Source organism: Jaculus jaculus, chromosome 8 (assembly GCF_020740685.1).
Source record: "Jaculus jaculus isolate mJacJac1 chromosome 8, mJacJac1.mat.Y.cur, whole genome shotgun sequence".
Lineage (NCBI taxonomy): Eukaryota > Metazoa > Chordata > Mammalia > Rodentia > Dipodidae > Jaculus > Jaculus jaculus.
Window position 1 is genome coordinate 76518854 of NC_059109.1, and position 13627 is coordinate 76532480.

The 13627-nt window shown below is 43.0% G+C and overlaps 1 protein-coding gene and 1 pseudogene across 1 annotated transcript in view; both read left to right on the forward strand.

Annotated features, from left to right (window-relative positions):
• Tmem132d (transmembrane protein 132D) overlaps positions 1-13627 on the forward strand; it is a 769582-nt gene that overhangs the window by 106475 nt on the left and 649480 nt on the right. The window lies entirely within an intron of this gene.
• Positions 13261-13355, forward strand: LOC123463165 (annotated as a pseudogene).

Sequence of the window (13627 nt, forward strand, 5' to 3'; positions counted from 1 at the left end):
GAGAGAGAGAGAAGCAGTAGAAGATTAAGGTCAGTCTTCATCATACCCCCTCCAGTGTCTTGTGGCTCAGGTGTTCCCTCTAAGGGCCTGATGAAGGTTCAGCCAATTGGTCTGCCTTTTAGGATGTAGAAATTTATGGTACCATTGCTGTTTGGGTCTATATTTGTGTGTCCCACCCCCTCGGTTAACCTCCCCTTCCTCCCCACCCATCCTATTGCCTGGTCCATGAAATGGTTGCTGGGTATGTAAGGCATCTTGGGAGATTCAGGATAGGTGCTGTAGGTGAGTGAGACTATGTAGCGATTTTTTTTCTGTGATTGAGTAAGTTCATTGAGAATGATCTGTTCCAGGTTCAACCATTTTTCCTTAAATTTCATTAGATCCTTTCTTAAGTAGGTTTATATGAATTGTTGGGAAAGAAATCCAGGGAAAGTAGAAGAAGAGAGAGGGAGGAGGAAAATTAGACGATGCTGGAGAGCTAGAGCCATCTTTCTATTGTGAATCTACCAGAGCTTGGTCTGGGTCTTCTTGACTCCTTTGGATTTGTAATTGAAACTCACGGAATTTATTTTCTGCCATTTGTCCCAGTTTTTTGCACATTACTCATATTTATGTTGGGTCTTGAAAGGCCTGGACATGAGGCCTCAAAGGTCGTGGTATGCTATTGGCTCTTACATCTCACCCCATCCTAAAATCCCCACCTTCGTTCTCAACATTATATAAACACCCGTCTGTATCAATAAAGTGAGTTCCTGCTTTGATGAGACTCCAAGCTTGGTGGTTTTGGTCCTGGCTGTTGACACCCACCCTCCTCCTCAACCCCTTGTGAGGAACCAGCGGACCTGGTCCTCCCCCAGCACTACCTGCCGGGAGAGCCTGGCAACTGGCACCTAATGTGGGGCTACAGGACCTCAGCAGACTGGTGCCTGTGTGAGGCATTCTCGTTCAGGAGGTCAATCGGTGTGCATGTGTGGGTGAGTGTACCCTCATAAGTTATGAGGCAGTCTTCATATTTAATGTGCTAAACTTTGTTTCTATAACCTGTACTTGCTTATCAACATGTCTTCATTCTCTTTCTCTTTCCTTTCACTTTTGGTTCACCAGCACGCTACATCTGCGGCTTTTGTACAGCATGTTTACCTATCTTTTGGATCCTTGTGTTTGTGTCTTACTCGTGTGTCTGTGGGTTGCTATAGCCCTAATTTTATGGACATTTCTCTCTCAACTTTCTAATATGGGACAGTCTACCTCTAAATCCAATCCTGCCTTAGAATCTCTCAGGGCACTCCTACAGAGTAGAGGGCTTAATTTAACAGATAAACAGGCTCGACAGACCTGGGATGGCCTTCTTTAGCTGGCACCATGGATGTTGGAAGGACATCTCTTTGATTGGACACTTGGGATAGGGTCAAGGCCCTTGTTTGTTGGGCACGTGTGGAGAAGGGTCAAATATCCCCCTTAGGGGTCCTCCCTATGATCTTGGCCCTCAAGGGCTGCTTCCCTTCAAGGCCAACTAAGCATAAACAAAAGACAGAGGGAAAAGATAGTATACAGCCTGATCCGGCTACTTCTCTTAGAGATACAGCTTTAAAAACCCCAGAAAAGGGTACATCTTTATACCCCTCACTTTATCCCTTTGAGAGTGCTCCCTGGCCTTCCGGGGGACCTCCTCCACCTCCTCCATTGACTAACCCTTTCTGGACCCCCTTGGCCCCTCCTTCATATTTGGCTGCCAAGACACCCTCAGCCCCTCTTTCATATTTGGCCACCAAGCCTCCAAAAAATAAAGCTACTTTTTTATTTCCCGTCAGTCTAAATCCTGGGAGCAATTGCCCTTCTGCCTGGTATCCGTGGGAAGTTCAGGACCTTAAGGAGCTTGTCTCGGAGGATGGACCTAACTCTCCTTAGGCTGAGACCCTGTTACAGGGATTTGCCCATCAACAACCCAAGATTGGAAAAATCTAGTCAGGACTGTCTTTTCAGGTCTCCTATACATTAAGTGGTGTGCCTTTTTTAAAGATGAGTGCCATACACAGTCAGAGTGAAACCAAAGTCAACAGCGCCCTGTGCCGATAACTTTTGGGATGCTCCTTGGTACCTCTGATCAGTATTCTACAGGCACTCAACAGGCAGCTATACCTGATCCATATAGGGACCAGGTCAGGACACTGGGCTTGGCAGCATTGAAAAGGCTTGATGAGGGACCTTCTGAACCCCCCCCCCTTTATGGTTATTACTTAGAAACCATCTGAAGACTTGGCTACATTAATAGATAGGGTGGAAAAAAAGTCTCCAAAGTAAATTTCTCCCAGGGGCATTACAGGATCAGTTTGCTAAAATGTTGGTCTGGGAAGGGATGATGGCCGATCACTGCCTTGCCTGTGTGGGTCTCAAGGACAACTCCATGAGTAGATGGATTGTAGCCACCAAGAACATTGGAACTATCTCTCATCAGGCTAGGGCCATGGCTGCCACCCTTCAGGAAAATAAACAGAGAGATTTGGCCACCATGACCTGTGCATTACAGTTAAACCTTAAAAAATCAACATATTTGGGGTGAAGGGATGAGGGCCACTTTAAAAAGGAGTGCCCCAACAAGACAAAGCCTCCCCCGCCCTCTGGGGGAACTACCAACGCCCCTTGCAGTCACTGACCTAAATGCAAAAAGGGGTTTCATTGGGCTAGGGAGTGTCAGTTGAAGTTTGACATACAGAGAAATCCTTTAAACTCCTCCCGTGACTCCCCCAAGCCTGGTTAAATAAGGGAAAGAGACCATCAAAGCCCATTGGACCATCCCTCTGGGCCCCAGCCATACACCCAAAATTATTTTAAATACTGGCAATAAAAAATTCAAACTTCTCATTGACACTGGAGCAGACCGAATGGTCCTGAGCAAGGAGGAAAAAAACCCCTCCTGGCAGCTTGGGTCCGGCCCTCCCCTACTGGGACTTGGCAGGCAATCCACCTCCTGGGAGACTGCCACGTGGCTCCCTTGGACTGACCCAGGTGGGGCCAGGGGAGAAGTCCACCCTCTCATGGTGACTGGGCTCACTGCTAACTTACTGGGGCAAGACATCCTTGGAGATGCTGAGGCTTTCATCAGTACTGACCATAAAGCCTTTTATAATGATTTGTTAGATAAAATAGAATATCAACAACAGTTTGAGGAAGGGAGGGAATGTCATCCCAATTATAGAGATGACCCTTACTTTGAGCAACTCAGACAAAAGTACTCCAATGAACACTCCCAATTCTGAGGGCCACTGACCAGCTCCCCCCATTTAAAATCCAGTGAAGACCAGGGTATCCTATATGGGTTGAGCAGTGGCCTCTCCCTTCTTCTAAGTTACACCAACTCCACATACTTATTGATCAACAGTTGGAGGCCAGACATATCCATCCCTCCACTATAACAGTCCCTGGAATTTACATTCTTTGTACCCACTGTTAATTTGTATGGCCCAGGTAGGAGAGTTGAGTGGACTTTCTTACCTCAGGGCATGGCTAAGAGCCCACCCACTTGTCAATATTACCTGTCATCCATTTTCTCTTCTCTTATCAATCTCCCCAATACCCGGTTTTATATATACATGGATGATATTATTCTTGGGTGCCTAGATTCCTCCACACCCCAGGACATTAACCACCAATGTCTAACTATCCTTCATACTCACAGCTTTAAAGTAGCTCCTGAGAAAGTTCAAACTGTGCCTCCCTTTAAGATCTTGGGCTCGATCTTTACCCTAGATACAGTTTCACCTGTTAAACCACAACTTTATATTCAGGATTCTTACACCTTGCCTCAACTCCAGAAGATTTTGGGAGAAATTAACTGGATGAGGCCCTGGATACCTATAACCACTGAGGAATTTTCCCCCTTGTTCGACCTACTAAGGGACCTTGATCATTTGTCCCAAATAAGCCTAGCACCTGGGCAGGCACAAGTCTTCCATAGAGTCCAGGAGGCCATAGATAACTCTAATCTCAAATGAATCGACCCTGATCTCCCTCTTTCCCTCTACCTTTTCCCTGGGGAGACCCTGACCACTGCTCTGTTGACTCAAAAGGGTGAACCTATTCAGTGGATTCACCTCTCGATCTGTGAGGCCCCTAGGGTCTATTCTTTAAGTAATCAAGAGGCTGATTGCATCATTAAAGGAAGATAAACTGCCATTAGATACTTTGGTATTGAGCTTCACTCCATTATTACCTTGTATAAGATAACTGATTTCCAAAGAAATAATGTAAGGGTTGCTATGGCACCTGAATGGTTCCTGGGTGCCATCAACTTCCATTATGGCCCTCATAAGTGGATGAGCTCTTTTTCCAGGTTGGAGTGGAGAACCCCCAGGCTTTTCCTACCTCAACCCAACCCTGACTTCCTCATTGCCTTTACTGATGGGGGACGCCTGGGGGCTTCCCTGGTTGTGTATTTCCCCTTTAAATTGGGTGTCAAACCTAAGCCTATCAAGTCTATCTCTCAGGAAATAGAGGGATTATCACAGTACAAAGAGCTTTTTTCAGTTGTTCTGGCTCTACATACTATTCAGAAGCCATTCAACTTATTTTCTGACAGCCTCTATGTGGTAAACCTAGTGTCCAATCTTATCAAAGCTCACATTAGACTTGATTCCAACCCTATATCCCCCTTAATGATCCAGGTTCATGCCCTACTCAAACAAAGACTCCACCCTATCTTCATACAACATCTTCAAGGCCATCAAAATTTAAGAGGTTTCCTGTCTGAAGGAAATAGCTTGGCTAATCAATTGGCTTCTGTGGCTCACTGTCACACTGTCTCAGAGGATGTCCAATTTCATTCCCAACCCACACAAACTGAAGAGGCCTTAAACAAAGATTCCCCCCAAATACAAAATAAAAATCTTAAACAGATTATTAGGACATGCAAGTATTGCCAACCCTTCCCCCAGGTCCCCCCAACTCCAAACTTCTGGGAGTAACCCTTGGGACCTTCGCCCCAACCATCTTTGGCAAATAGATGTTACTCATTATTCCCCCTTTGGAAAACTTAAATGCAACTTTTTATCAGTTGATACTTTCTCCCATGCCTGTTGGGCATCTGCACATGCCAGGGAGAAATCTAAACATGCCATTAGTCATATGCTTCAGTGTTTTGCCACTCTCTGACTGTCTGATCAAGTAAAAACATAATGGCCCCTGCCTTGTAAGTCAAAACTTTACAAGTTTCCTCCGGACGTGGCAAATTACACATGCCACAGGCATTCCATATAACCCTCAAGGCCAAACTATCATTGAAAGATATAGCCAAACACTTAAATCACAATTACAAAAACAAAAGGGGGAATCACTAACCCCCCATGATCAGCTAAAGAAAGCATTATTCACCTTAAATATTTTAAATTTTTTTAGAAATGAAAAAATGTCCCATTTCAAAAACATTGGTCATCCTCTATCACATACAGCTTGATCAAGGTCAAATGGAGAGACCCATTGACTGGGGCCTGGAGAGGATCAGACCCACTCTTCACAGCAGGGAGAGGGTTTGGATGTGTCTTCCCTCAAGATGAAAAAAAGACACATTTGGATACCAGTGAGGAACCTAAGATATTTACCCCAACAAGGTGACACTGATAATAACCCCATCAGGGAGTGTCCCACCCCTGAGGACTGGTCCTAAAATGGTCTTCACTCTGCTAAACCAAACAGTTCCCTCCCTTGCAGAGGATTGCTCGGTTTGCCTCCAATCTGGGCCTCCCTGGCTGCTTGTATTAATCACCAATGGTACAACTACAGTTTCCCATGTGACCCTACTCGTTGGGTTGGGAATATCAGTGACATAAAAGCCATGTCCATCACTATCTTTAATCTCCAACAACAGCTAGAATCCCTGGCTGAGGTAGTCTTTCCAAACAGGAGGGGACTAGACCAACTAATGGCTGAAAAGGGAGGCATATGCTTGTTTTTACAGGAAAAATGCTGTTTCTATGCCAATAGATCAGGAATCATTCAGGACAAGATCGAAAGGCTTCAAGAGGACCTGGAGAAGAGACAGTGGGACCTTCAAGACGATCCACTGTGGATGGGCTTACATGGCTTCTTACACTACTTTCTCCCCCTTCTTCGGCCCATCTTTGTCCTTCTCCTCCTGATTCTCACTGTTGGGCCTTGTGTAATTAACAAAATTAAACAATTCATTCACCAGCATCTAGAGGCAATAAAAATCCATCAGGTTGAGATACATTATCATAGGCTGGCAACTCAGGAATTAAGTTCCTCAGATGACCCACTGCCACCTCCTCTGCCCTCCATGTGATCAATGATGGATAAGATCTCAGGCTGACTGAGACAACCTATGACAGGACATGAAGTGGGTTCTCAGCAAGCTAAACTCCTGGTACCCAGTGTTGGGTAAGATCCACAGAGGGGGAAATCCTAAGACAGGGGCCATGGTGACTAGTGCTCTTACAAAAAGAAAAGGGGTGTTGTTAGGCATTGAAAAGCCTAGGCATGAGGCCTAGTGGAACTTCCTGAGCCTAGCTAAAGTTTGGCGAACTGCCTCCACCTAGCTATGAGTCAGCAGGGGTCCAAATGGCCTCTGTCCTGTTACTTCCACACGGGAAGCTAGAGTCCCTGCTCATGCATGCTTAGAACCAATCATCTCAAAGGTCGTGGTATGCTATTAGCCCTTACATCTCACCCCATCCTAAAATCCCCACCTTCATTCTCAACATTATATAAACACCCCCCTGTAACAATAAAGTGAGGTCCTGCTTTGATGAGACTCCCAGCTTGCTGGTTTTGTTCCTGACCAATGACACCCACCCTCCTCCACAACCCCTTGGGAGGAACCAGCAGGCCTGGTCCTCCCCCAGCACTACCTGCTTGGGGGAGCCCAGCATATTTATACACAAAATTTAAGTTCATTTATGAGAGAGTCATCACATATTTTTCAGCGGAAGGTCCCAAAGTCCTTTGAACAAATTGAGCATCAAGCCTAAGTAGGGACATTTTGAATTAACTGGCTTTTGGAGCTATCTCTTACTAAGAAAGGAAATGTAATTCAAATAACCTTGTGGCTAATCTTGAGTTTGGAGTACTTTATCAGACCCAGGCTAGGTGTGCATTTGGCTCTGAACATCTGAATGGCCCATTGACTATGTCTTGATCCCCAGAAGAGCCTGTTCAGGGGAAGACAGAAAACACAGGCAGTGAGAATGCAAGCTAAGAATTTTAAAAGAAAAGCAAACCCAGGGCTGGAGTGTTGGTTTAGCAGTTGCAGTGCTTGCCTATGGACTTAGCCTAAGGACTTAGGTTTGATTTCCTAGTACCCAAGAATGCCAGATGCACAAGGAGGCATATGTGTCTGGAATTTGTTTGCAGTTGCTAGTGATCCTAGTATGTCTATTTTCTCTCTCCTCTCTCCATCCACCTCTTTCTCTCCCTCCCCCATCTCAAATAAATAAATAAATGAAATATTTTTTAACTAAAAAACGAAAAGCAAAACCAAGTACCACATCAGAGGACAGTAGTGGTAAGGGTCATGATGTGGTGGATGACCATGCCTGTCCAAGGGACTTTGGACTCTCTGCTGGTCTTATGGTGTCATCAAGTGGTACAGAGGTAATTGTGGTGGACTTGCACTAAGTAGTATCTGTACATTTTCAGTCCTGGCTCCTATTGCAGGGAAAACAGCCTTTGAGATTTGCTCCTGGAAGGATTAAGGTCTTTGTCATACCTAGTCTGTGCTGGAAATGGAGGCAGAGCATCCTGTAGATATGGGAGGAATATGCGTTAGTTTCAGAGAAAATGGAGTAAGAGGTGACAGGAACTGAGACAAGAAATGAAGCTGGATTATTCATTGAAAGAGGGCTGAGAGAATGCTCAGATGTTAGGAAAAGGGAATCAATGGAGACCTTAGATCTTTAGGTAGCTGGAACTACTGTTGTATTAGTCACTTGTTGTTGTGACATAACACCTCACAAGAGCAACATAAGGGAGGAAAGGTGTTTTGGCTTGCAATTTGTGGGTATACAGTTAGTCCATCATGTGAGAGGCAGAAATGCATGGTGGTAGGAGCATGAGGCAGCTGGTTATATTGCACCCACCATCAGGAAGCAGAGCATAATGAATACTTGTGCTCAGCTTGCTTTTTCCCTTTTATTTAGCCTGGGACTCCATACCATGGAATGGTGCTGCAAACACTTATGGTGGGTCTTTTCACCACATTTAACCTAATACAGAAACTTTCTCACAAACATATCTAGAGGTTTGCCTCTTAAGTGATCCTTGATCATGTCAAGTTGACAGTATTAACTGTTACACCTGTGCATGCAAGCCTGGGATCTAGATCATGCAATCACAGTTGAATACTTTGCGTGGGAAGCATTTTCCTGTGGATGAAGGTAGTTAAAATCCTGCTGGAACTCAAGGAATGTGAAACTTAGTAGTGGTGATGGTGATGATAGTAATGTTGATAATGATGATATAGTGATGATGGTTATGATAATGGTGATGGTGACGATAGTAATGTGGATGATGATGGTGATGATGATAGCGATGGTTATGATGATGGTGATGATAGTAATGTTGATGATGGTGATGATAATATAGTGATGGTTATGATGATGGTGATGGTAGTAATGATGGTGATGATGATGATATAGTGATGGTTATGATAATGGTGATGGTAGTAATCATGGTGATGATGAGATAGCAATGTTTATGATGATAGTGAGGGTGATAGCAGTGTCAGTAGGAACAGCCAAATCCTTTAGGATGGAAATTCTAAGTAGCTTTGTTGCCTGTTACAATCCAAATTTCAAATAAGGACAGTCCTTCATATTTCTAAAACCACTTTTGAATGACTCCCCACATGTCCAGAGAAAACCAAATTTAGTTAGTGGCAACTAACTAGCTAGCTAACTAACTTAGCATTTGTGATGTGCCTGGAACTCTGCAGATGATATTATTTATTATTACCAGCAGGGCTGCTTAGGGAGTGTCACCTAAGTAGAGAACATGAGGTGTGGTGAGGTGATTACATTGCTACTCCTGGAGTCAATAGGCTCTAGGTATACACAGTCAACATAGTCTACACAATCAGCTTTTCTTTACATGTCACAGAACAACCCTGGGGTAACTTATACCTCTATATGTGATATGACTAAGGGTTTTAGCTAATTTTTTTCAGATCTAAAAAATTAACGATTTCCCAAGCCCTAGGTAAATTGCATACAGTGATGTTGCTTGTAGCATATTTTACTTGTCCAGATATTTTATGTCAGAGAAGGATAAAGCTAGATTCAGCTCTCCTTTGCACTTCCTTTTTGTTTGCTCTCACCCATCAATTCATCCACTCCCTTGAGCAAAGTGCCATTTGTGTGGCACAGTGCAGGTGGGGAAAGAGGAGGGAAAGCATCTTGTCTTTAAGGAATGTATCCTTGTATCTGACAGGATGCATTTGGGACCTCATTTTTCTCCAAGGATTTCTCCAGCAAAACAGGGATGCTGCTACTGTTTCAAAGAGGAAGAGGGAGGCAGGGTGCTATATGAATGTCAGTAGCTTTTCAGGAATGAAACCACAGGGCATACTGTTCTGTGTGTCATTTATACAGCTGGATGAGTGTGCAGAGGCACACATGGCTGTTGATGTGATCTCTTTAGGAAAGGCAATTTGCCATCTTGGGAGATTCCTATCCATAGTAACATACTCTCCAGTTTATCTTTATCTCATCATTTGGATTTTCCCATTATTCTTACTGGATTATTTTCCCCTTGGGTTTTTTGTTTGTATTCAAGTGTGTGCAAATGTGATGTGCTTTTATGTGTTTGTACATGCATATGGAGGTCATATGACAACCTTAGGCATTTTTCTTTAGGCGATATCCATGTTTGTTTGAGACAGGGACTGTTACTGTTTTGGAACTTACTAAGTTGGCTGGACTTACTAGAAGCAAGGCAGTCTCAGGGTCTACCAGCCTCCAGCCCCTCAGCCCTGGGATTACAAGTGTGCAACAGCATGCGAGTTTGGAGATGAAACTCAAGTCCTCATGATTGGAAGGTGAACACTTTGCTGACTGAGCCATCCCCTCAGGCTCAGGCTCCCTTGGATGTGCAGAGTGAGTGAGTCCTGATCTAAGCTGAGCTCGGGAAGTAAGGCCAAGTAGTGCCTTGTGTGCAAGACCTGACCTTATTACCCAGCTCCAAAATGCAGAGACTTGAGATGTGAAGAGCCTAGTTCAGTTCCTGACACTTAGTAGGTCTTGAATAAATATGCATTAAGGCAATGAATGCATAAAACTGTGAAAGTGCTGCAAAGAATTTTATGAGCATTCTAACTGCAGGCCTTGCATATTTATGGAAATGAACTTATTGTGCCGATTTCTACATGACCAGTCTTAACCATTCTTTTGCAGCCGTAAACAATTTTTCACACAATCCATTTCTATTCTCATGAATGCCAGCTTGCTATTAAGCTGAATCCCAGCTAATTAGCCAAGTGCTATTCTTGGATGAAATTGGGTGGTGTAATAAGAGCTGACTCATTATTTGACTAGGAAAATATGGTATCTATTTAGGTCCCTGCTTGTGATTATATTCCAGAATTTGTGTCTTCTTTGATAAAACTATGCTAGTATTTCACAAAAATTCACTCATGTGCAAAGCCATCATCTTGGTTCATTTCAGCAAATGCTGTAATCAGAGGCTTCCTGTCAGAGAAGAATTGTCAGCTATGTGTTGGGGGTGTCAGGAAGTGCTTGTGGCAAACCCCTCTTGCCTGTTTCAGAAATGAACTACTCTTTCTCCCAGACTTGGAAAGATACAATTTCAATATAGCCCTTTCTCCTATTTCATCATAATTGTGGCTTTCATCATTTTTATCTTCTTTTTATAGGCAATGAGATGGAATTGGTTTCCCTTTTATTTTGGCTCTGCTATTTGTATATGCTTTATTTTACTCTTGTTTCCATGTAACTAATATTGAGTCCTTCTTATGTACAGGAAGATGGAAAGTCCAGCAGGCGTATTCCAGTAAAGAGTTCTGCAGAACTTAAGAAGTCTTGGCTTATATAAGAAGCTAAGTGACTCAGTTTCCTCATCTGGAATGGAATGAATGCTTCTGTGTGTTTCCTTTCTCACCAACTTAAGACCCATAGTAACAGATATTTTGAGGCATTATGAAGTGACCATTATAATATAATTCCAGTATTTATTTGTTTTGATCACATGCACATTAATATATATGCTCTGAAATTTATTTTGATAAATTATCAAGAAGACAGAAATAGCCCTGAAAAATGCATTATGAAGTGTTGGAGTGGGAGTAGAAAGCTTGAAGATATACCCAATTCTAGTTCTCATAGGCAGGTGTCATTTGGAATAAATGACAGGGAAACACACATTACAAGTCCAACAGTGGTCATTTGCCAGTGTAGCCCATGGGTTCTGGTAAAGGTTGGTGGGAATAAGACAATCCATGTCTCCTTTGGAATACTGCTAATGATCTAACCTTTTTTATGGGGATGAGCCTCAACACCTGAATGGAAGCAGCTATTTAGTCATTGCCTTTCATTTCTATTAAAAACATTCATGAAAACAGTTGAACACAGACAATCTACAGACAGTAAAATAGTTGGAATCCTATCATAGGGAGAAAAAGCTAAGCAAGTTAATTAAAAAATATTTCTCTTGAATAGCTACCCATATAGATAGGTGTGTACTTTACCAACAAAAGTAAGCATGAAATAATGCTCAACCTCACCACCCCTGGAGGACTGCAAATCAAAACAGAACTGAGATTCTGTCTCATCCCAGCTGGAATGGCAGTTAGTAGGAAGCCAAGAAACTACAAATGGGGTGTGTGTGTGTACAGAGAAAAGGCAACTCTTATACACAACTGGTTGGACTGTAAACTAGTCCAGCTTCTATGGAACTCAGTGTGGTGATTTCTTAAAAAAAAAAAATCTAAAAATATATCTACCATATGACCCAGCCATTCTACTCCTGGGTATTTACCCAAAGGATACCCAAAGGACTCTAAGTCAACGTATCACAGAGATACTTGCATATCCATGTTTATTGCAGCCTTATTCACAATAGCTAGCTTGTGGAATAGAATTTTATTCAACCATAAAGAACAATGAAAATAAGTTTTTTGCAGGAAAATGTAACAGGAGATAGTTATATTAAGCAAACCAAGTCACCCAAGAAAGACAAACAATGCATGTTTTCTCTTATTTAGGGATCCTATATTTTATCTAGGTATATAGAATTATGTATATATCTATGACATGAAAATAGAGGCAAAACTATCTAGGGAAACAAAAGGGACTAACAAGAAGGAGAGGGGGATGAAGGATGGGTAAAAGGACATGGTCAAACTACATCATATGAAAACCTGTTTATGGGGGATTGAAGAGATGGCCCAGCATTTAAGGCACTTGTTTGTAAAGTTTGATGACCCAGATTTTATTCTCCAGTACCCACATAAAACCAGGTGCACAAAGTATTGCATGCATCTTTGCAGTGGCTGTAGGCCCTGGTGTGCCCACTCTCTCTCTTTCTCTGTTCTTGCAAGTAAATAAAATATTAAAAAGAAAACATGAATGAATATATGCAATAGAAATTCCTTAGTGCATCTAACTTAACAGGAATGTGGGGGAAGATAAGGTGGTGATAAAACATGTAGAAATGGATGAAAAGGCCACAACAAATTGAGGGGACTCTAAAATGATTTGGTGGTGAATAGCAGATGATAGAGGAGTTTATGATGATTTGTCTGGAATTGTCTCTATGAAGGCAAGGCATGCACTGTACTGGTGTGTGTGAGCACATAGCATTGGAACCAAGCAGTGGTCCTGACCCTGGGAGGAACAAGGGGCCTGTGTGAATTCAGCTTGTTTAGTAGTGAGGGGGAGGCCATAGCTGGGAGGCTGACATTTCACATGCCTGCACCAAGGACTTCAGACATTACTTCAAGAATGCATTAGACTGGATTGCAGCAAGACCACCAGCCAGGGAAGGCTTTTAGGCATGGAAGCAAGATGTTATTAGTTCTTTCAAGTCCACACTAACAAGTGTGGAACTGTGAACTGGAAGGAGGTGAAGGAGGTTGTGAGGAACCAGAGGCATAGGCTTGTCATGGTCTTCAAAGGAGATGGTTATGGTCTGAGCTTCCATTGTCACAAGGATGTCCAGACAGAGGCAGATGGAAGAAGTCCAGAGTACGGCCCACTGATGGCTTGAGATGGACAGGGGCATGCAATCAAGGACTCCACTATGCTTCCTTGGTAACATACATACTAAAATTGGAATAGTAGAAAGAAGATTAGCACAAGGATGACATACAAAGTTGTTAAGTGTTACATATTTTGGCCATTAATGTAGTCTCATAATTTTAAAATTGAGTACTAAAATTGACTGCTGAGTGAGTGTGTTCAGCTTTATGTGGGACATCTACATCCCCTCTTACAAGGCTCAGGGAACATCACAGTAGATGAGATAGAAAGAATGTAAGAGCTGGGGGTTAGGGAGGAGTGCTATGGAACACTGTCTTCTGGTCATAGCAACTGGAGTTACCTGCTAATGGAGTTCATAAGCTAGAGCTGATCACTATTCTCTCTTGGATAGGCGAAGGGCTTTAGAG